General features: G+C 45.0%; 1 protein-coding gene and 1 non-coding gene across 7 annotated transcripts in view; both read right to left on the bottom strand.

Annotated features, from left to right (window-relative positions):
- The window catches only part of NFIB (nuclear factor I B), a 272,231-nt gene that overhangs the window by 209,439 nt on the left and 40,923 nt on the right, over positions 1-21,869 (bottom strand). The window lies entirely within an intron of this gene.
- On the bottom strand, positions 16,673-16,744 carry TRNAH-GUG. The gene has a single exon. It is a non-coding gene; the product is annotated as a tRNA-His (tRNA).

The following is a 21,869-nucleotide window of genomic DNA, read 5'->3' as shown; positions in this document are numbered from 1 at the left end:
ATGTCTCAGCCATTAGAAGTAAACGTTTCCCCACCCAAGAGAAAGGCAGCAGAAGGCACACACCACGAGGCACCCTGTGGTTTTTCCTCTGCGACCATGGAGAAAACATGAGGAGGTGGGATGGACAGCCCACTGCTGCCCTAGCTGCACGAGTAGAGCAGCCGCAAGGGAAGACCATCACAAAAGGGGAGTCCTCCAAGAGGAGTGCAGCTCCAGTGACCAGTCAGAAATCCCCCAGGCAGAATAGAATGGCCAACGTTATGTCTGACCCTCTTGAGGGGACCAGTGAATCATTCCTACAAGAAGCGAGTGATGATGAGCAGGATTAGAGAGGCCCTGCCTCCAGCCAGGTGGAGGAAAGGGATAATTGGATTTACCGTACAGTGTGGATCCGATGGCCTGGCACATCAGACCCACAAGAGTATAAGGCTTTGGTGGACACTGGCGCACAGTGCACCCTGATGCCATCGAGCTGCAGTGGGGTTGAATCCATTTGCATCTCCGGAGAGACAGGGGGATCCCAACAGCTGACCCTACTGGAAGCTGAAGTGAGTCTGACTGGGAAGGACTGGCATAAGCACCCCACTGTGACTGGCCCAGATGCCCCGTGCATCCTGGGCATAGACTGTCTCAGGAGAGGGGACTTCAGAGACCCAAAGGGTACCGGTGGGCTTTTGGTGTAGCTACCCTGGAGGAGGTTGAACAGTTGTCCACCTTACCCGGCCTCTCAGAGGATCCCTCAGTGGTGGGGCAGCTTAAGGTTGAGGAGCAGCGAGTGCCGATTGCTACCAGGACGGTGCACCGGCGGCAGTACCGCACCAACCGAGATTCCCTGGTCCCCATCCATCAGCTGATCCATCAGCTAGAAAGCCAGAAGGTGATCAGCAAAACTCACTCACCCTTCAACAGCCCTATATGGCCAGTGAGGAAGCCTAATGGCGAATGGAGGCTAACTGTGGACTACCGTGGCCTGAATGAAATTACGCCAGCAATGAGTGCTGCAGTGCCGGACATGCTGGAGCTCCAGTATGAACTGGAGTCGAAGGCAGCCAAGTGGTACGCCATGATGGACATTGCTAACGCATTCTTCTCCATTCCGATAGCGCCAGAGTGCCGGCCACAGTTTGCATTCAGTTGGAGAGGCATCCAGTACACCTGGAATCGATTGCCCCAGGGGTGGAACCACAGCTCCACCATTTGCCATGGACTGGTCCATACTGCACTGGAGGACGGTGGGGCTCCAGAACACCTGCAGTACATTGATGACATCATTGTATGGGGGGACACAGCCGAGGAAGTCTTTGAGAAAGGGAAGAAGATCACTGAAATCCTCCTGAAGGACGGCTTTGCCATTGAGCAAAAGAAAGTTCAGGGGCCTGCAAGGGAAATTCAATTCCTAGGAATAAAATGGCAAGATGGGCGTCGCCACATCCCAATGGAGGTGATAAACAAGATCACAGCCATGGCCCCACCAACCTCTCAAAAGGAGACTCAGCCTTTCCTGGGCGCTGTGGGGTTCTGGATGATGCACATCCCAAACTACAGCCTGATTGTGAGCCCTCTCTACCACGTAATCCGTAAGAAGAATGATTTTGAATGGGGCCCTGAGCAACAACAATCCTTTGAACAGATTAAACAAGAGATTGCCCAAGCAGTAGCCCTCAGGCCAGTCCGGGAAGGGCAGGAGGTTAAGAACATGTTCTAAACTGCAGCCAGGGAGAATGGCCCTACCTGGAGCCTCTGGCAGAGAGCACCTGGGGAGACCCGAGGCCGACCTCTGGGCTTTTGGAACCGGGGATACAAAGGCTCTGAAGCTAATTACACACCAACTGAGAAGGAGATACTGGCAGCGTACGAAGGAGTTCGGGCTGCCTCAGAAGTGGTCGGCACTGAAACACAGCTCCTCCTGGCACCCCGACTGCCGGTGCTGGGGAGGATGTTCAAAGGAAAGGCTTCCTCCACACATCATGCAACCGATGCCATGTGGAGTAAATGGGTTGTGTTGATAACACAACAGGCTCGAATAGGGAACCCCAGCTGTCCAGGGATACTAGAGGTGATTACGAACTGGCCAGAGAGCAAAGATTCCGGGATGTCACCAGAACAGGAGGTGACATGTGCTAAGGAGGCCCCACCATATAACGAGCTGCCGGATGAGGGGAAGCGGTATGTCCTGTTCACTGATGGGTCGTGTCACATTGTGGGTAAACATGGACAATGGAAGGCTGCTGTGTGGAGTCCCACACGATGGATCACTGAAGCTGCTGAGGGACAGGGTGAATGAAGCCAGTTTGCAGAGGTGAAAGCCATCCAGCTTGCTTTGGATATTACTGAGTGGGAAAAGTGGCCAAGGGTCTACCTCTGCACCGACTCGTGGGCAGTGGCGAACACCCTGTGGAAATGGTTGCAGTAATGGAAGCAGAACAACTGGCAATGTAAGGGTAAAACCATCTGGGCTGCTGAAGTATGGCAGGACATTGCAGCCCGGGTGGAAAACCTCATTGTGAAGGTGCGCCATGTGGATGCCCATGTACCCAAGAGTCGGGGCACTGATGAACATTGACACAACCAGCAGGCAGACCAAGCTGCTGAGAGTGGCTCAGGTGGACTTGGACTGGCAGCGCAAAGGTGAACTGTTCATAGCCCGGTGGGCCCACAAGGCCTCGGGCCACCAAGGTAGAGATGCAACATACAGGTGGGCTCGAGATCGAGGGGTGGACCTCACCATTGACACCATCGCAGAGATCATCCACGCATGTGAGACGTGTGCTGCAATCAAACATGCCAAGCGGGTGAAGCCCCAGCGAAATGGAAAGCGATGGCTGAAATAGAGCTATGGAGAGGCCTGGCAGATCGACTACATCACACTACCACAGACCCGCCACAGGAAGCGCCACGTGCTCACAATGGTGGAAGTAACCACTGGATGGCTGGAAGCTTACCCAGCGCCCCACGCCACCGCCCGGAACACCATCCTGGGCCTTGCAACCCAAGTCCTGTGGTGACACGGCACCTCAGAGAGAATTGAGTCAGACAATGGGACCCACTTCCGAAACAACCTCATAAATGCCTGGGCAGAAGAACACGGCATCGAGTGGGTCTACCATATCCCCTACCTCTGGGAAGATCGAGCGCTACAATGGACGGTTAAAAACCACATTGAAAGCACTGGGAGGTGGGACCTTCAGAGACTGGGACACGCATCTAGCAAAGGCCACCTGGCTAGTCAACACAAGAGGATCTGCCAGTCGAACTGGCCCGGCTCAGTCAAAACCTCCACGTACTGTAGATGGGGATAAAGTCCCTGTGGTGCGCATGAGGAATATATTGGGAAAAATGGTCTGGTTTAGTCCTGCGCCAGGCAAAGGTAAAGGCAAACCCATCCACGGGATTGCTTTTGCCCAAGGACCTCGGTGCACCTGGTGGGTGATGCAGGACGATGAAGAGGTCTGATGCGTACCACAGGGGGACTTGACTCTGTGTGAGAACATGCCGTAAAATATGCTGTGCCTTTGTTAATTGTTGTTTTGTTATTGTTAACTGCTCAATGGCAGCTGGACATGACACAGATGGTATGGAATAAAGGGGTGGATTATGTCCTGGTTCACCTAGGATAGGGTTAAGTTTCCCCAGCAGAGAGGGGGAAGGGATCTCCAGCCAGGTTATTCATACCATGCTGACGTCAGGTCTGGTGAGGTAGCCTGGGAAGCTTTTCCTTTATGGCTTTTATCCGGGGAAGCACGCACGGTGGGCTGGATGTGTTCACTGTGGTAATTCTCTGTATATCTTTTGTCTTGTTTACTGTTATTACTGTTTATTGTTGTTATTATCGCTATTGTTGTTGTTCAGATTGTTTATCACACTGTTGTATTAAATTTTTCCTTATTTCAACCCCGGGGTTTGTGCCCTACTCGGTCTGAGGGTGGGGGAGGGTGGCAACGTGGTCTCCCGATCCTGGCAGGGCTTAAATCAACACACTTGGGACCTCTAACTCCCAGCAAAACTGTAACACATGCATGCACTGGGCAAGATGCATGTAACAAAGCCTTCGTCAATTCTGAAAACATAGAAGACACTTAAAGTTGTCGTAAATGTTTTTGTACCAACTAATGCACAACCTCTAGCTATTGCTTACTTCTCTGGTTCACACGGGCTTTGTGGATGTTGACAGGGAAGGTTGTCAAGATTTCAGTACCCCATTTCTTGGCACTCATGGACTCCCTCCACTCAACTACCTGTGCTGTTAAACACAGCTATACATTATAGAAATGTGGTTTTTAAAAAATTGCAAGCATTGACATTTTATTTTGGTTAAGAAGTCTGTCTTGGTTGAGGGTTATTTTGCTCTCCTGAGAATCGGAATCACTGAGGCTGGTCAGCCCGTTTGGTATTCTCTAGTCCCACTGTGGCTTGAGCAGGGTCAGCCACAGCTGGTTGCCCAGAACCGTGTCCAGTCAGGTTTGAATATTGCCAAGGATGGATAGACCTGCCATAAATCTCCAGGCAACCTGGTCTGGTGTCCAACCACTATCACAGTAAGTAAATCTTTCTTAGATTGAAAAGGAATTTCATTTATTTCAATTTGTGCCCATTGCTTTCTGTCCTGTCACTGCATACAACAGAGGGGAGTCTGGCTCCACCTTCTTTTGCCCTCCCATCAGGTATTTATGCACATTAATAAGATTGACCCTAAGCCCGCTCTTCTTGAGCCTAAAAAGTCCCAGCTCTCTCACCCTCTCGAAGCTAGAAGTCCTTCCTCATTTTAGTGGCTCTTCAGTGGACTCACTCCAGCGTGTCCATGTCTCTCTTGTACTGGGGATCCCAGCACTGGATGTACCTCACCGAGATGTGTCTCACCAGTGCTGAGTGCAGAGAAGAGATCACCTCCCTTGATCTGCCGCTATGCTCTGCCTGCTGCAGCCCAGGAGGCTGTTTGCCTTCTTTGCCACAGAGGCACATTGCTGGCTTATGATCAACCTACTGTCCACCAGAACTCCCAGGGCATTCTCTGACAAGCTGCTTTCCTGTTGGTCAGCCCACAGCATGTACTGGTGCATGGAGTTGTTCATCCCCAGGTGCAGGGTTTGGCACTTCCACTCGAGCTTCATGGAGTTCCTGTCAGTCCATTTCTCCAGCCTGACGTCTTTCTGAATGGCAACACAACCACCTGGTGTACCCACCAATTCCTCCCACTTTTTAAACTAATTAACAAAATTGTTAAGATACTTGCTATTATGAATCTTTTCTTGTTATCACTGTCAGAGACAGAATTAAAGACTAAATGGCAGGTATATCTTTATTAGAGTAACTCTACCTTGTGTTTTGAAATATTAACTCAAGCCACAACAGAAATCCTTTTCTGATGACTCAGTGCTGTTAACATTTTGTATTTTACTAGAAATCTTATTTCTCTACCATGTCTGTTCAAAACCTCTCACAAGGTGCCAGCTTGCTGAGACAGTCCACTGGCTGTTACTATGTGCTGTGGCTGGTTCAAATCTGACTTACAGCAGGAGGGAATGTGTGTTTCTATGCTTTCTTTTCAAGAGCTTTCAAAATAATCATGTAATTTTAAATGTCCTTTCACCAGATTTTCCTCCATCACTAGGCATAACACTGAAAATGGAAAGATGTGCAGACCAAAATTATTGTGTATTTGAAGATAGACGCTGGCCAAACGGAAGGCAATGAAAGATTTCCACACCAGGCTGCAACTGCCAAAAGGAGTAGGAATATTCTTTTGCCGCCATAACATTTTTGTCTGTCTTCTGCATGTACTTCTCTGTCGGTAGTGCTGGTTTTGGTTGGGAAGTGCCTGGGCATGTCACAATAATAGTGGTCAGCCTGGGGAGGAGGCCAGCATGTGGAAAATTACAGCCAGTCTACCCTAGGTGGCAATGCTTGCACGACTCTGCTAGAGGGACAGAAAACACGAGACACTGGACATGTCTTTGTAGCTTGCTGTGACTGTATAGTGGTTAGTACCCTGCATTGTGGCTGCAGCAACCTCAGTTCAAATCTGAGTGACAGCAGAGGGGAGAGGGAACTGTTTTAGTGCTCGCTGTGGAGTCTTGGTGCTGGAGACACACCTCTCGGGGTGTGGCACCCACCCAAGCTCTCCCTTTGAAGTAACTCCTGAACGGGCCTCGGTGTCTGAAGTGAAGAAAAAACAGATGAGAGGAAGCAGTAGCTGCTCAAAAAAGTTCATGTAACTCATTGCTACATGATAAGGTGGTTGATCCTCTTTGCACTGTAGGTTTTTTGACTCCTTTTGTATGATTTCAAGCAGTTCACACAGATACTGTTGTACTCAGTTCGTCTGGGACATTTTCACTGACTTGACTCTGTCAGTTTTTTAACTTATCTTCTTTCTCTCTCCCAGTGAAGACTGATTTCTTTCTATGACCTGTCCCCATGGATGACTCACCACAAGATTCCAGAATAATTTTCCAGAAAAGAACAGCAAAAAGGCATGAAAGTACATGCAATTAATTTCTTTATTGTGAGGCTTTTTAGTATCTTTGTTCAAAGAATGATGTACTTATGAGGCCAGTAATCCATAGCAGGAAATGAGAGACATATGACAAGGTCTGAAATTTGATTAAGAGAAGCAAGACAGTGCTGGAAAAGCAGTGATGTTTTTGTGGGGAGAGGATGATGTGACTGGGAGGATTCTGCCAAGAAGGGGGAGGATGGTCTGACGTGATTCCCTGTTTATCTATCTAAGCACCATTCTCTCATTCTGCCTATGCTGCCTTGTGGGTGTTGCTGTTTATTGAGGCAGGGGTTTTCCAGTATGAGGATGGTGAGCTAAGGAAGTTAGCTGAAAGGCACAAGGAAATAAATTTTCAAGAAACACTCCCAAGTGCCTACAGATAGGCATTTTATATACTGATTGAACAATGCAGCAACACAGTTCTACCTCTAATTTGCTAATAATAAAGGATGCTAAAAAATGTATACACAATCTTCAGATCATATTACCATTTTTAATTTCATAATGAGATAGCTATACATCTTGCTGACTGAAGTAAAAACTACTCATTTAGACCAAATTACTTCTTCAAACTTCAGTGCAGAGCCTGACAAGAAGTCACAAGTAAAAGCAGGGGATGAAAAAGGAGAAGGCAACAAATACTCATTTTTGGGAAGTGGGTGTATGTTTCTAACAGTTGAGGCTGAAATCTCAAAAAAGTTTTCCTTACAGAGGACAGTGTATGTCCTTCTGAGGTCTAACACTATTCAGGCATCCAGACACAGGCTTCCCAGTTCCTGACAAACTTTCTCCAGGTGTCTGTCCAGGGCTCAGTAAGGAAGCAATACTATTTTGAAACTATTAGAAGGAATAGGGATTGCTTTTAAAGCAGGACTCGCATAACTATGAAGACTAGCAGGGAATATTTAATTCCACTAAACATATCTCTGAGCAAACAAGAAATAGGAAGGACAATATGTTGAAACAAGTTCAACAGCTGGTGGATCAACTTTAAATCTCTTTCTAGGATTTCCACTTCTGTCTCTCTGGAAGACTTTATGTTTCTTATATTAGGCCTTGAAGTTTGTACACAAAAAACCTTCAAAATGCATTTCTGAGGATAATTTTTTTATGATATGTTAGTTTTGTTACTGTTGCTTTAGCTAAATGATTCAGATTTTTCTTTCACAAGTGTAACAGTAAAACACTAATTTATCCCATGTGGTTTTAATACAAGTGCCTTCATGGTTATATCATAGAGAAGTTTTCTTCTTTGTGCCAGTACAAAGGTCAGTACACCTTCACGCCTTCAGCTGCATGATGAATAATGGCAACAGTGCAGGTCCCAGAATAAACACATCCTACTATGCCAGATTTTCCTAAAGAGTTCAGATAGACCTGCCACCCCTAAACAAATTAGTGGTACAATTCTGGAGAGTAAAACAAGAGGTTTGCTATTCATATCCAAGAACAAGAACAACAGCAACAACAAAATTATTAGTCCAGGAGTCTGGAAGCACAAGATCTAAATTGGGAATGCAGGAGGATCCACAAGAAATAAATTACCAGAAATAGTGTGGTGGCTATGTTGTTGGCTCCATGCACAACTCTTGGGTGCAAAAGGCATGTAGGTGCTGGTTTAGCAGCAAAGAGAGACTGATTATGTTAACATTACAGACAGTGTTATAAGAGAAAATTTTTGCTATATTATCATCGAATATCAAAAATATGCTCTCTTCTCGAAGATTTTTAAGACATTGTTTTTTGGCATCCCTTTGGACAAAGGTTTCTTTGTAACAAAAAAGATACTTCTTTAAGAGGAGTATCAGAAAGTGTCATCTTTGAGATATATTGGGTGCAGAGAAAACGTATAAAATATTTCTTTATAAAAGAGTGGAAGAAAAGTTGTAAAACATTAAGCACATGAATGAGGAGGAAACACGGTAACAAGTGATGAGGAAAAGGTTGAGGTGTTTAATGCCTTATTTGGTCAGTCTTTAATAACAAACAAGACTAGTTGTACTGAGGGAACCCAGCCTCCTCAGCCAGAAGACGGAGACTGGGAGAACGAACCCACCACAATCCAGGAGGAGACAGTCAGTGACCTGCTGCATCACACAGACACACACCAGTCTATGGGCCCAGACGGGATACACCCGAGGGTGCTGAAGGAGCTGGCTGGGGTGCTCGCCAAGCTGCTTTCCATCATTTACCAGCAGTCCTGGCTGACCGGGGAGGTCCCGACAGATTGGGAATTGGCCAGTGTGACACCCATATATAAGAAGGGTCAGAAGGATGATCTGGGAAATTACAGCCCTGTCAGCTTGACTTTGGTGCCCAGGAAGCTGATGGAGCAGCTCATCCTGAGTACCATCACACAGCACATGCGGGACAACCAGATTCTCAGGCCCAGTCAGCATGGGTTTGTGAAAGTTTGTTTTTGTTGACAAACCTGATCTCCTTCTACGACAGGGCGACCTGCTTATTGGATGAGGGAAAGGCTGTGGATGTTGTCTACCTTGACTTCAGTAAGGCTTTTGACACCGTTTCCCACAGCATTCTCCTGGCAAAACTGGCTGCTCGCGGGTGGGATGGGCACACGCTTTGCTGGGTAAAAAACTGTCTGGATGGCCGGGCCCAAAGAGTTGTGGTGAACGGACTTAAATCCAGTCGGCAGCCGGTCACGAGTGGTGTCCCCCAGGGCTCGGTTTTGGGGCCACTCCTGTTTAACATCTTTATTGATGATCTAGACGAGGGGATCGAGTGCACCCTCAGTCAGTTTGCAGGTGACCCCAAGCTGGGTGGGAGTGTTGATCTGCTCGAGGGTAGGGAGGCTCTGCAGAGAGACCTGGACAGGCTGGAGCCATGGGCTGAGGCCAACTGGAGGAGTTTCCATAAGGGCAAATGCCGGGGGCTGCCCTTGGGCCACAACAACCCCCAGCAGCACTACAGGCTTGGGGAGGAGTGGCTGGAGAGCTGCCAGTCAGAGAGGGACCTGGGGGTGTTGATTGACAGCCCGATGAACAGGAGCCAGCAGTGTGCCCAGGGGGCCAAGAAGGCCAATGGCATCCTGGCTTGTGTCAGCAATAGCGTGGCCAGCAGGGACAGGGAAGGGATCTGACCCCTGTACTCGGCACTGGTGAGGCCGCACCTCGATTCCTGTGTTCAGTTTTGGGCCCCTCACTCCAAAAAGGACATTGGATGACTCGAGCGTGTCCAGAGAAGGGCAACGGAGCTGGTGCAGGGTCTGGAGCACAGGTCGTACGGGGAGCGGCTGAGGGAACTGGGGGTGTTTAGTCTGGAGAAGAGGAGGCTGAGGGGAGACCTCATCGCCCTCTACAGCTCCCTGAAAGGAGGGTGCAGAGAGCTGGGGATGAGTCTCTTTAACAAAGTAACAAGCAATAGGAGAAGAGGTTATGGCCTCAAGTTGCTCCAGGGAAGGTTTAGATTGCATATAAGGAAGCATTTCTTTCCAGAAGGGGTTGTTGGGCATTGGAATGGGCTGCCCAGGGAGGTGGTGGAGTCCCCATCCCTGGAGGTGTTTAAGAGTCAGGTTGACATAGCGCTGAGGGATCTGGTGTAGCTGGGAACTGTCAGTGTTAGGTTAACAGTTGGACTAGATGATATTCAAGGTCCTTTCCAACCTAGATGATTCTGTGATTCTGTGAGTTTCACTAAAGCTTTGTAAAAGAGATATTTATCAGATGTGTTTGAATCTAACTCAAAAGTGCTGATTGTGCTTCTGTGAAATTCTAAATCAAGAGGACACATCTATAAAGTTTTTAGAAGAAAAAACTGGGATTTTTTTTTTTTTTTTTTTTTTTTTTTTTTTTTTTTTTTTTTTTTGTTAAAGCAACATAAAACATTATTTAGATAGTTTTGGACATTTGGTAGTTTGGCGCTTGTGCTGAACTCTTGGTGAAGAAGTGAAACCAGGCACTACTCCATAGTTTAAAAAGCAGGGCAGAAAGTTGTAGGATTCAAACCTGAGCCAAAGCTTAAGCAAAGTGATACAAGTCAGACTAAAAAACTGACCACAGTCTTCACATGTGTTCCAGTGCTGTGAGTAACTGCTGGAATTTTACAAATATGAAGCTTATTTAGAGTGCAGGACATGCTTTCTTTTAAGAAACACCAGATTATGAAAAAAGCTACAGAACTGCAGCATCAGACATTGTTTATGCAGTTATGTTTACACATCAGGCTCAGGAATCTCCACAGCTGCCAAATTTTCCCCAATTACTACTCATCCTGCAATAATACCCTGTAAACTCAGAGCTGAATTTCCAGAGGTAAAATCATCCCACCTGTGAAATTAATTCCTGGCATTCTTTGCTAAAGCACAACCAGCTATTTAAGCTTTCAGGAGTTCTCTTTACCACAGAAGATCTCCTTTCAAAGAGTCTTCTTGACCAGAGCCCTTTGAAAGTATTTCAGAGGGGACCTATAAAAGTTTTAATATGAGCTGCACTCCTGTAAAGAGAATGAAAACCAGAATTAATTTGATTTGATGACTGCAGATTGAAACAGCCACGGCTCTCAATCCTGCTAAACACCTGATAGGAACATCAGACAGGATACAGCCTTCTCTGTTGCACTCCGGAAAAATGAAGGAAGTAGAACAGGAATCCACAGCAGATTCAATTAATATTTCAAAAGTTTTTCAAGCCTTTCTGTTCAGTGTTGCCTTACGAACATCTAGGTGTCTTTCTCCATAGCTTAAAAACTCCAGCATCTTTAACACTAATCAACACCTAATGTTAAAATATAACAACAAAAAATAAATCTCTCCCTGAGCACTGTTGATGGGTACATGCTATTAGTTTCAGTGTCAAAATGTGAATCAGGCATGTTGGGGATATGGAGATAGACACTACTATGTCTTAAAATGTTTTAGTTCTACACAGAATGGGCCATGCACAAGAACAATGGCAGGCACAAAAGGACACCAAAGAGCTGCAGAGAAAGGCATGCACTCTCTCTTCCTGTCTCATTTTAAAAGTACTATTCTTCAGATCATCTTGCTGCACAAAGGCAGAGAAGGCTGCTGAAGTGAATTCTTCTCTCTGGCCTTCAAATTAATTGTTCTTAGAAAAAAACCCAGAGCTTCAGAAATAGATTTATGTAAACCTGGATACTTGTTAATATTTTGAATATATTATTAGTAGACCATGGTTTCAAACTGAAAAAGTGTTATCTAGACATCTCTGCTAGAAATGAAAACCCACATATTACAGAAACATGCAGGAAATTCTTTGTACAATTCAAGGTTCAAAATAAGATCCAGGACTATATCTCTGTGTTTCCTGGTCTGCAATCCTGTTATCCTTGGAAACTGTTTTGTACTAAAGTTTTTGTTTTCTATTCCCTAATGAGAAGGGAAAATAAATTGATAAATATGGAAATGGAATGGTGGCTGTCACCTGCACATGCATGTTTATATTCCAAAATGAAGTTGAGTTTTAATTTTCATAGAATCACAGAATGGCTTGGGTTGGAAGGGACCTTAAAGATCATCTAGTTCCACCCCCCCTGCCATGGGCAGGGGCACCTTCCACTAGACCAGGTTGCCCAAAGCCCCGTCCAACCTGGCCTTGAACACTGCCAGGGAGGGGGCAGCCACAGCTTCTCTGGGCAACCTGTGCCAGTGTCTCACCACTCTCTCAGAAAATAATTTCTTCCTTACATCTAATACAAATCTACATCCTTTCAGTTTAAAACTGTTATCCCTCTTCTCACCACTTGTGGTGGTGCAATTCTTACCCCTCCCTGCCCTTCTAGTTGGGCTGCTTTGTGCCAGGTGTGATTCCACGAACATCTCCCCCGAGCTGCACACCAATCTGTGGAGATAAGGACTGATAACATTAACACACCCCCTTAATGAACCTGGCACCTGCCCCTCGTGATTGCTCAGAACACGGTTATAATGGCCCATCATCTCCTGATGGCCTGGCACACCCGTGCCTGGGATGTGGTCAGATGGAACAATAACAGGGTTGCACTTTGCAACTGCCGGAAGGCACCAGAAGGTATTTGACAAAAGTCAATTATCTTGGACCCTATAAAGTGCGACCCCCAGAGAGACCCTTTGAGCTCTCCTGGATGGCAGCGGGCCTGTGACCAGCATCTCCCCTGAGCAGGGACGCCTCTCAGGTACCAAAACCCTTAAGGTGTCGTCTGCCCCAGACGGAAGGCCAGGGCGAAGTCCACCCGCTTGAGTCTGTTATCGCCTGCTGAGGAATGCCAAGGCATTGGGAGTATTTGCTCTAAACTCGAGAGGGAAATTTTCTTGGAGATAGCTTCTATTTCACCTGTTCTTTCTCTGTTTATTGGTGTGTGTGGGTACGTACCCTTGTTCCTGTGTGTGTTTGTCCCTTTTGTGCTCATTTTACTGAATCCAAACATCTTTGTTTCTGTATGTATATGTCTGGTTTGTGTATGTGCATGTACATATGTATAAATTAAGGTACCGTTAAGTAAGTTAGAGTGAATCTTGTCATTTTAGAATCGGTGAATAAGTTGCTTTTCTTTCTGAATTATTTTGTATTGATAAATTGCTGTAGTTATTAATAAATCTAGATTTCTTACTAAATCATTACTGTGTCAATACTTTCATCCGTGACACCACTACACACCCTGATATAGAGTCCCTCCCCATCTTTCCTGTCAGCCCCCTTTAAGAACTGAAAAGCTGCTATAAGGTCCCCCCCAGAGCCGCCTGTTCTCTAGACTGAACAACCCCAAGTCTCTCAGCCTGTCTTCATAAGGGAGGTGGTCCTGTCCCCTGATCATCTTCATGGCCTCCTCTGAACCCACTTGAGCAGGTCCATGTCTTTCTTATGTTGGGGGCCCCAGAGCTGGACACAGTACTCCAGGTGAGGTCTCATCAGAGTAGAGTAGAGTGGGAGAATCACCTCCCTCAACCTGCTGGCCACACTTCTCTTGATGCAGCCCAGGATACAGTGGGCTTTTTGGGCTGTGAGTGCACATTGCTGGCTCATAGTCAGTTTTCCATCCACTATTACTCCCATGTCCTTCTTTGCAGGGCTGCTCTGAATCTGCTTATTGCCCAGCCTGTATTTGTACTTGAGATTGTCTCAACTCATGTGCAGGACCTTGCACTTGGCCTTGTTGAACTTCATGAGGTTTGCACGGATCCACCTCTCAAGCCTGTCCAGATCCCTCTGGATGGCACATCCCTTCCCTCCAGCATGTTGACCGCACCACACAGCTTGGTGTTGTCAGTAAACTTGTTGAGGGTGCACTCAATTCCAGTGTCTGTATCATGACAAAGGTGTTAAATGGCACCTGTCCCAGTACCAACCCCTGAGGAATGCTATTCATCACTGTTCTCCCCTCGGACATTGAACTGTTGACTGCAACTCTTTGAGTGCAGCCATCCAGCCAATTCCTTATCCACCGAGTGGTCCATCCATCAAATCCATGTTTCCAATTTAGAGACAAGGATGTCATGTAGGACAGCATCAAATGCTTTGTGTAAGCCCAGATAGATGATGTCAGTTTCTCTTCCCTTACACACCAATGCTGTAATCCCATCATAAAAGGCCACCAAATTTGTCAGGTATGATTTGCCCTTAGTGAAGCCATGTTGGCTGTCACCAAACAGCTCCTTATTTTCCATGTGCCCTAGCACAGTTTCCAGGAGGATCTGCTCCATGATCTTGCCAGGCACAGAGGTGAGACTGACAGGCCTGTAGGTGCCTGAGTCCTCTTTATTTCCCTTTTAAAAAAATGGAAGTTATGTTTCCCCTTTTCCAGTCAGCAGGAACTTCAGTGGCTTAGCCACTTCATCTGTCAGTTCCTTCAGGACATGCAGATGCATCTCATCAGGTCTCATGAACTTGTGCACCTTCAGATTCCTTACATGGCCTCAGATCTGCTCTTCTCTTAAGGCAGGAGGTTCTTCATCCTCCCAGTCCCTGCCTTTGCCTTTTGCAATTTGGGTGGTGTGGCTGGAGCACTTGCCAGTGAAGACTGGAGCAAAAAAGCCATTGAGTACCTCAGCCATCTCCATATCCCCAGTAACCAGGTCTCCTGTTTCCTTCCAGAGAGGGCCCACATTTTCCCAAGTCTTCCTTTTATCACAAACATACCTACACCTGTTGCCCTTGATGTCCCTGGCCAAATTTAAGTCTATCAGGGCTTTGGCCTTCCTAACCTGATCCCTGGCTGCTCAGATAGTTTCTCTGTATTCCTCCCAGGCTATCTGTCCTTGCTTCCACCCTCTGTAGGTTTCTTTTTTGTGTTTGAGCTTGTGCAGGAGTTCCATGTACTTCCATGAAGGCCTCCTGGCAGTCTTACCTGACTTCCTCTTTGTCAGGATGCATCACTTTGATTCTCTTATGAGGGTGCAGGGGTGACTGGTAAGAGAGGTCTGATTATCTGCCTACATCATTCTTGTTCTCAGTTTATAGTGCTAGCATTGAGCTAGCAATACAGATATAGGTATCCTAAATAAACTAAATCAAACAGAATGACCACTGTTTCCAGGTAAGTCATCATAAAATAAAAAAAGGAGGACATCTTGAATTTGTTTAAGCGTCCTATCAAAACTCTTCAAAATCATCAATGTTACTATAACTAGCAATAATACAAAGTTTCTACACTTTAGCTACAGATGAACAGTGGATATAGAGAAGTCAGTTCCAGGGAGATTGAGGTCAAGCAGGGATGAGCCTTGAGTATTTTGACAGTCTCAGGATGATGCATGAATAGAGCAGAATTTCTGGCACTGAAATTTTAAAATTTCTTTTCTAGGACTTCATTAACTAGGATACTTAAGGAATATATGCACCTGTGATGGGTTAATTTGGCATTTCTGGAGTTAAAAAAATCTAACACAGTAGATGACATTTCTGAGAAACTAAAGCAGGGACAAAGAATGAAAGATCATCCTGGTCTCTTTTATGCTAGTGCAAGTTTCTAAATTGCTTTCTTTGGGGAAGTCAGTCACATCTGCCTCATCAGTTAGACCAGTGACCTAATTCCTCAGATATAGTCCTAAAAGGCTGAGTTATATTTAGAGAGGAAATCTGAGGCCAAGTAGAGGAATACCCAAAGATATTTTAAGAACACAACAGAAAGAGCTCTCATGAACCTGAGGAAGGTGAGAAGATGCCAGGGGTCACTAGGCTACATTAAAACTGGGACATCTAAGCCACCTCCAGAGGTGAGGTGCCATCCCAGGTTTGCAAGCACATGGGGCTTCAATTCTTCCTGACAGCACTGAGAAGAAAGTTTTGTTTCACTTCCTCACTGGGTAGGAGGGCAAGGAAAGTTCCTGCTGCTTTGCAGAAAGAAAGGCACCTGTCATTCACACTCTGTAAGAGCTGGGCCTGTTGCATGAAGCTTGAATCAGTTTAAGCCTGGTAGAGATGGAATCTGTTATGCAGAGGACTGATGTCCCATCAGATGCATGCTGAGAGAAAAACAGCACTTGCTCTTAAATTAACTCCTTAACAAATTAAAGAACCAGCTACCAAAAACTCTATTCAGTGGCATCCAAATAATCTGATAAACTCTGATCAATGATCTTTATTAATAAAGTTGCTACCATGTAATTTGGCAGTTAATTTATCATTTATTACACAAACTTCCATTAGTTACCATAACTAATTTGTAAAATTCACATGGTCATTCTAGAAGTCTTCATTCTGAGAATCTGAGCTGGTATTATTCAGTGGGGCAGGGCAGTGAAGTTACCATTCCTACCACAAAACCAAAGGAAATCACTGGAATCACTGACAAGTGGGAGTTCCTCCTGTCACCAGCAAAGACCTTCCACTAGCAGCAGTTCACACCTAGGTAAGCAGGATTTAGACATCTGCCACTACCATATTTCCAAGTAATTCAGGCATGAAAAACTAGGAAAGATCAAAACCAAACAGATTCCATGGCTCAGTCCAGATCTTAACTAGCTGTAATGATTAAAAACATTACATGCTTACTATGCCACTGTGTTTATCACAATATCCATAAACATTTAAATTTTTAAAAAATTCACTTGGCAATAGGATTACTTGAATGAATACGTGGCACATACTCTTTCAGCAAAACATTTTTGTAAAACTTTGAAGAGCTTCTAACTGCTTTCTCATCTCAGCCTTAGACGTCATTAATTGATTATGTTTGGTATGCAATCTGTAATTACATCTCTTCAAAAGTTGTACTTTTCCCTGCCGTGACTCGGATTTGAACCGAGGTTGCTGCGGCCACAACGCAGAGTACTAACCACTATACGATCACGGCAAGCTATCAGAAAACTCGAAATTAATGTAACTTTTCCCCAGTGCTCTCCAAACTTTTATGCAAATGGTGCCACCTACAGGCTATACTGAGCTTTAGCAGCAGCTGGTTCTAAACATTCTTGCAATTACGTTACTATCTTCACAAAATTGCTTCCAGACTTACTTTTCTTTTCTCAAACAATTTATGCTTATCAAGACTGCCTAAAAACAAGTTCAGGAGAGTTATAATAAACCTCCTCCGGTCTCCCAGATCTTTTCAGAGAGTTTTGGGTTTTGTGGGTTTTTTTGGTTTGGTTTTTTTTTTCTATTTATCAATGGTGGGAAGGCAAAGTCATGACAGCAGGACAGTCTGGCAGTGTGGTGTAGAGACAGATTTAGGTAAATTAACAAAATCTACTTAACCAAAACCTGTATTTTCTGGGTTTAACCAGGTATGATTCATTCTAATGTAAGTGCATGTATTGATGGACATCCTCTTCCTTACTTCTGCAATAAGAACAGAATATAAAACCCCCACCTTTTCCAGTATTTGCATTATTGACAGTGGAAGTAGATGGTCAAATACTACAGAAGTCTGAGAGGAGTGAGAACTTAGCTTCTATCAACTAAGACCATCAATTAGTGTTATACTCAAGTTTAACTGCTAAGAAGCACCTGCTCTTTGTCAGGTATCCAGACACCAAAAACCTCTAAACAGCATTCAAATAGGCACAACAGCAAAAAAACATTAGTTCTCTCCAATAAGAGCTCCAAAGGAAGTCAATCTGTGCAACATAAAGGGAGATTATCATCGGGAAAGGGAATAATGCAGCAAGATCAGGGGCACTCAAGCCCTGTTCAGAAAATGCAATGTTTTCCTGATGCTCACCCTCACTGCAGTTTTATTCATTATTTAATTAAAAAACCTTGCCTGGCTGATAGCCTTGGAGATCACAGCAACACCACCACTGCAGTGGTACAGTGCCACACTGACTCTCTGAACAAGGAGGAAGACGTACAAAGACACTTACTAGGCTGTCATACACAAGATCATTAAAATGTCTTCAGCATGTCTTCAACATGAGATGTGGATTTATTCTGGATGAAGGTCTGCATGGTGGGGACTAATCCATAAATAGTCTGTGGGAAAGAAACTACAAGCTGGGACTTTAAAAGGCAAGCTTACTAAACAGACTCTGCTCTGCCTCAGTGCTGAAACACGCTGCCTGTGCCTTAGGGAAAAGCACAGGTACCTCGTGCAAGTGCAAGAAGACATCCTCCCTGCTGCTGGAGCAGCAGGAGGGAAGGAGAAAGTATCTAACTCTCTCTCTTTCTGACGGTTTCTGGGGGCACATGGTTCAAAAGGGTGCTTTAACAGTGCTTTAGACTCCTGTACCTCACCCTACAGCTTCGCCTGATGACTTGGTGTGACCAGAGTAGCATTTGCTCAAGGGCCAGTGTACCCTTCCACAGGAAGGCTGCTGTTTCCCTAATCTCCAATCCTGCCAGGCACAACCTAGCATGTGTTAAGGGACTGCATTGCTGTTACAAGCTTGAAAGAAAGAAAACCAGGACCAGGAGCGGGAAGTATCTGATGTAAAACTAAGCAGTGTGCCCAGGGGGCCAAGAAGGCCAATGGCATCCTGGCCTGTGTCAGCAATAGCGTGGCCAGCAGGGACAGGGAAGGGATCTGACCCCTGTACTGGCACTGGGGAGGCCGCCCCTCGATTCCTGTGTTCAGTTTTGGGCCCCTCACTACAAAAAGGACATTGAATGACTCGAGCGTGTCCAGAGAAGGGCAACGAAGCTGGTGCAGGGTCTGGAGCACAGGTCGTACGAGGAGCGTCTGAGGGAACTGGGGGGGTTTAGTCTGGAGAAGAGGAGGCTGAGGGGAGACCTCATCGCCCTCTACAGCTACCTGAAAGGAGGGTGCAGAGAGCTGGGTATGAGTCTCTTTAACCAAGTAACAAGCGACAGGACAAGAGGGAATGGCCTCAAGTTGCACCAGGGAAGGTTTAGACTGGATATTAGGAAGTATTTTTCTTTCCAGAAGTGGTTGTTAGGTGTTGGAATGGGCTGCCCAGGGCAGTGGTGGAGTCCCCATCCCTGGAGGTGTTCAAGAGTCGGGTTGACATAGCACTGAGGGATATGGTGTAGTTGGGAACTGTCAGTGTTAGGTTAATGGTTGGACTGGGTGATCTTCAAGGTCTTTTCCAACCTAGATGATTCTGTGATTCTATAATCCCTCAATGTAGATTTGCTGTTGCCACATAAAGCCATTACACTTTGCTGAAATTAATCATAACTGTGTAAATAAGCAATGACAAAAAAATAAGGACTCTCCCTATCTTCCTGCTCCATCCCTGTCTTTCAGTTCTCATGTCTCATTCAGCTGTCTGGAAAGATGGCAGCAGAATACGCTGCTGAATCTTCTGGCAGGGAAAAAGAACTGGAAAAAGCAATCCCCTCTAGCAGAGCTTGTGCATTACATGTGAAAGTTACCTGTAAAGCCATCATATGTTATCAGCTGTAAGAATTTACAGTATGGGAAGGCTTTTTTCCCTTTCCCTCACCAGCTTCCAAGCCCTCTGAACTATAAAGAAACCTCTTTGTTGGAGCTGCAAAGTGATTACCACTTATGGGTGAAAGCTTTGATGTGGTAAGTCCTATGACAGACCCCAGTACTCCAACGTCCTTGATTAAACAAGACAAAGAAACTGGTCACCAGTATTTAACAGCCACTATCAGGACAGAGTACCAAGAATTCTTCATGACTGCAAATTTCCTTTTTTATTTATTTATTTAAATATATTCATTGAAAAACATGGAAAACTGTGGCTCAGAAAGAAGGGTGGTAGATAAGGGCTGAAATCAGCACCAGAGATCTTAACAGTGAACAGGCCAGTACCATCACCTAGTCACCTCATGTGAGCATGAGTGCATTTGGAAGATGGCATTGCTCAGCATCATGCACATGGTGGGCAGGTGGAACATTTCTGGAAAAAAAAATGATTCCGTAGTAATTTCTCTGAAGTTTATTATTGTAGACCTGTGAAAGTAGAGCTCTTGGAATATTTACTTCATTTCCATACTTAGGACCTTAAATAACCTTAGGGGATTTTTATTTCAAAACTTGTTATTACTGGTTACCTGTCCTGAAGTAGCAACAGCAACTTCAGTTTTGTTTTGAGCTCCTCAGAACATTCAGATTTCCCCTAAAGACAGAAGTCTAGTAAATATTATAGATATAGCTTTCTGTCCATGGCATCCCTCTTTAAAGTAAGAGTATGTTAAAATTACAGCAGGACTCCTTGAGGTGCTTTATAGCATAACAACCAGATGATGAAGGAGGTTTTAAATATCTTTTGTCTTACAAATCATCAATAAAACATTTGCAGCTGTGATGAGACATGCTTCTTGCAAGCTCTGGAACCCACACTGTTCTATCATACAGTGACACCTCCCACAGCTGTCATAGGAGTGCCTTACTTTTTGCAGCATTGAAACAGGTTTGCTAGATTCCCATCAAAAAATTGCATCTCATTGATTAAAATCTGGGTCTTAGAGAAACAAAAGAGCACTTCTAGTTCCATCTTGTAAGGAGCTTAGAAAGTAATCTAATGCATTTTTTGCTAAGCTGGAGTCACTTGATAAACTGTTATTATTTCAGACGTATATACACATGAGAATAAAAATACAGGTTATAATAAATAAATATCATCAATCTCATCCATAAAGCTTTGGAGCTTAAGATCAGTACACAAATCTTTGAGATGATATAATAAGCAGTAAAAACCAAGTAACAAATGATCATTTCATTAATTGTACCACACTGGCACTACTTTCCTCCTAGTCTCTAAGCATCTTGCTATTGTTTGCATTTATTTATTTATTTTTAATCATTTCTATTAGTAAAATGTTCTTACTGTTTCTTATTTTTCCCCAGAAGGTTAGTGCACATGAGCATCCCTTGTGCAGTATTTGCAGTCATGTGATTCTTTGCTCCTAAATTCAGCCTTGCTACCTTTACTTGGGCTCAGAAAGCAGCTACGAAACTTTCACCCACACAATTGAGAAGATACTCTAACTACTAGCCGCTTCCTTTTCTTTATATTAAATTGCTTCTTTGTCTTTTTTGTCTAAAAATAATAGTCTTTCGAAACAATTACTTTTTCTGTTAAGATGGTCATTTTGGACAGAACATTTCTCTTGTTTGGGACTGAATCTCTGGTGAAAAGAAATAAAACATAATCAGAAGAGACTCCCCTGCCACTCCAAGAGCCAACAAGGTCATGGGCAGGTCTGGAAGAAGGAGAACTCAAAGCATATACAAAGAGTTTCTCTATATACATATCTCTCCATATATACTTCATATTTCTCAAGAGGATTCTTTACTTATCAGTTTATTGATTCACGTAAGATGAACTTTTCCTAGTGTCTATAGTCCAAACTCTTGCATTTACTGTTAGCATAAGCAGGGAATTAATGAGACTGGTCTCCAGGCTACTCACCTGTGTTTTAGCTGAGTGCCCCATATATTTCATGATTTTTCACAGATTCACAAAATCACAGAATCATCAAGGTTGGAAAGGATCTTGAAGATCATCCAGTCCAACCATTAACCTAACACTGACCGTTCCCAACTACACCACATCCCTCAGCGCTATGTCGACCTGACTCTTAAACACCTCCAGGGATGGGGAATCCACCACCTCCCTGGGCAGACCATTCCAACGCCTAACAACCCCTGCTGGAAAGAAATGCTTCCTAATATCCAGTCTAAACCTTCCCTGGTGCAACTTGAGGCCATTCCCTCTTGTCCTATCGATTGTTATTTGGTTAAAGAGACTCATCCCCAGCTCTCTGCACCCTCCTTTCAGGTAGCTGTAGAGGGCGATGAGGTCTCCCCTCAGCCTCCTCTTCTCCAGACTAAACACCCCCAGTTCCCTCAGCCGCTCCTCGAACGACCTGTGCTCCAGACCCTGCACCAGCTTCGTTGCCCTTCTCTGGACACGCTCGAGTCATTCAATGTCCTTTTTGGAGTGAGGGGCCCAAAACTGAACACAGGAATCGAGGGGCGGCCTCACCAGTGCCAGTACAGGGGTCAGATCCCTTCCCTGTCCCTGCTGGCCACGCTATTGCTGACA

This window comes from Athene cunicularia (genome assembly GCF_003259725.1).
Source record: "Athene cunicularia isolate RWA chromosome Z unlocalized genomic scaffold, athCun1 chrZ_part2, whole genome shotgun sequence".
In the NCBI taxonomy this organism is placed as follows: domain Eukaryota; kingdom Metazoa; phylum Chordata; class Aves; order Strigiformes; family Strigidae; genus Athene; species Athene cunicularia.
The sequence above is the reverse complement of the archived record's forward strand: the minus strand, read 5'-3'. Positions and strand labels throughout refer to the sequence as shown.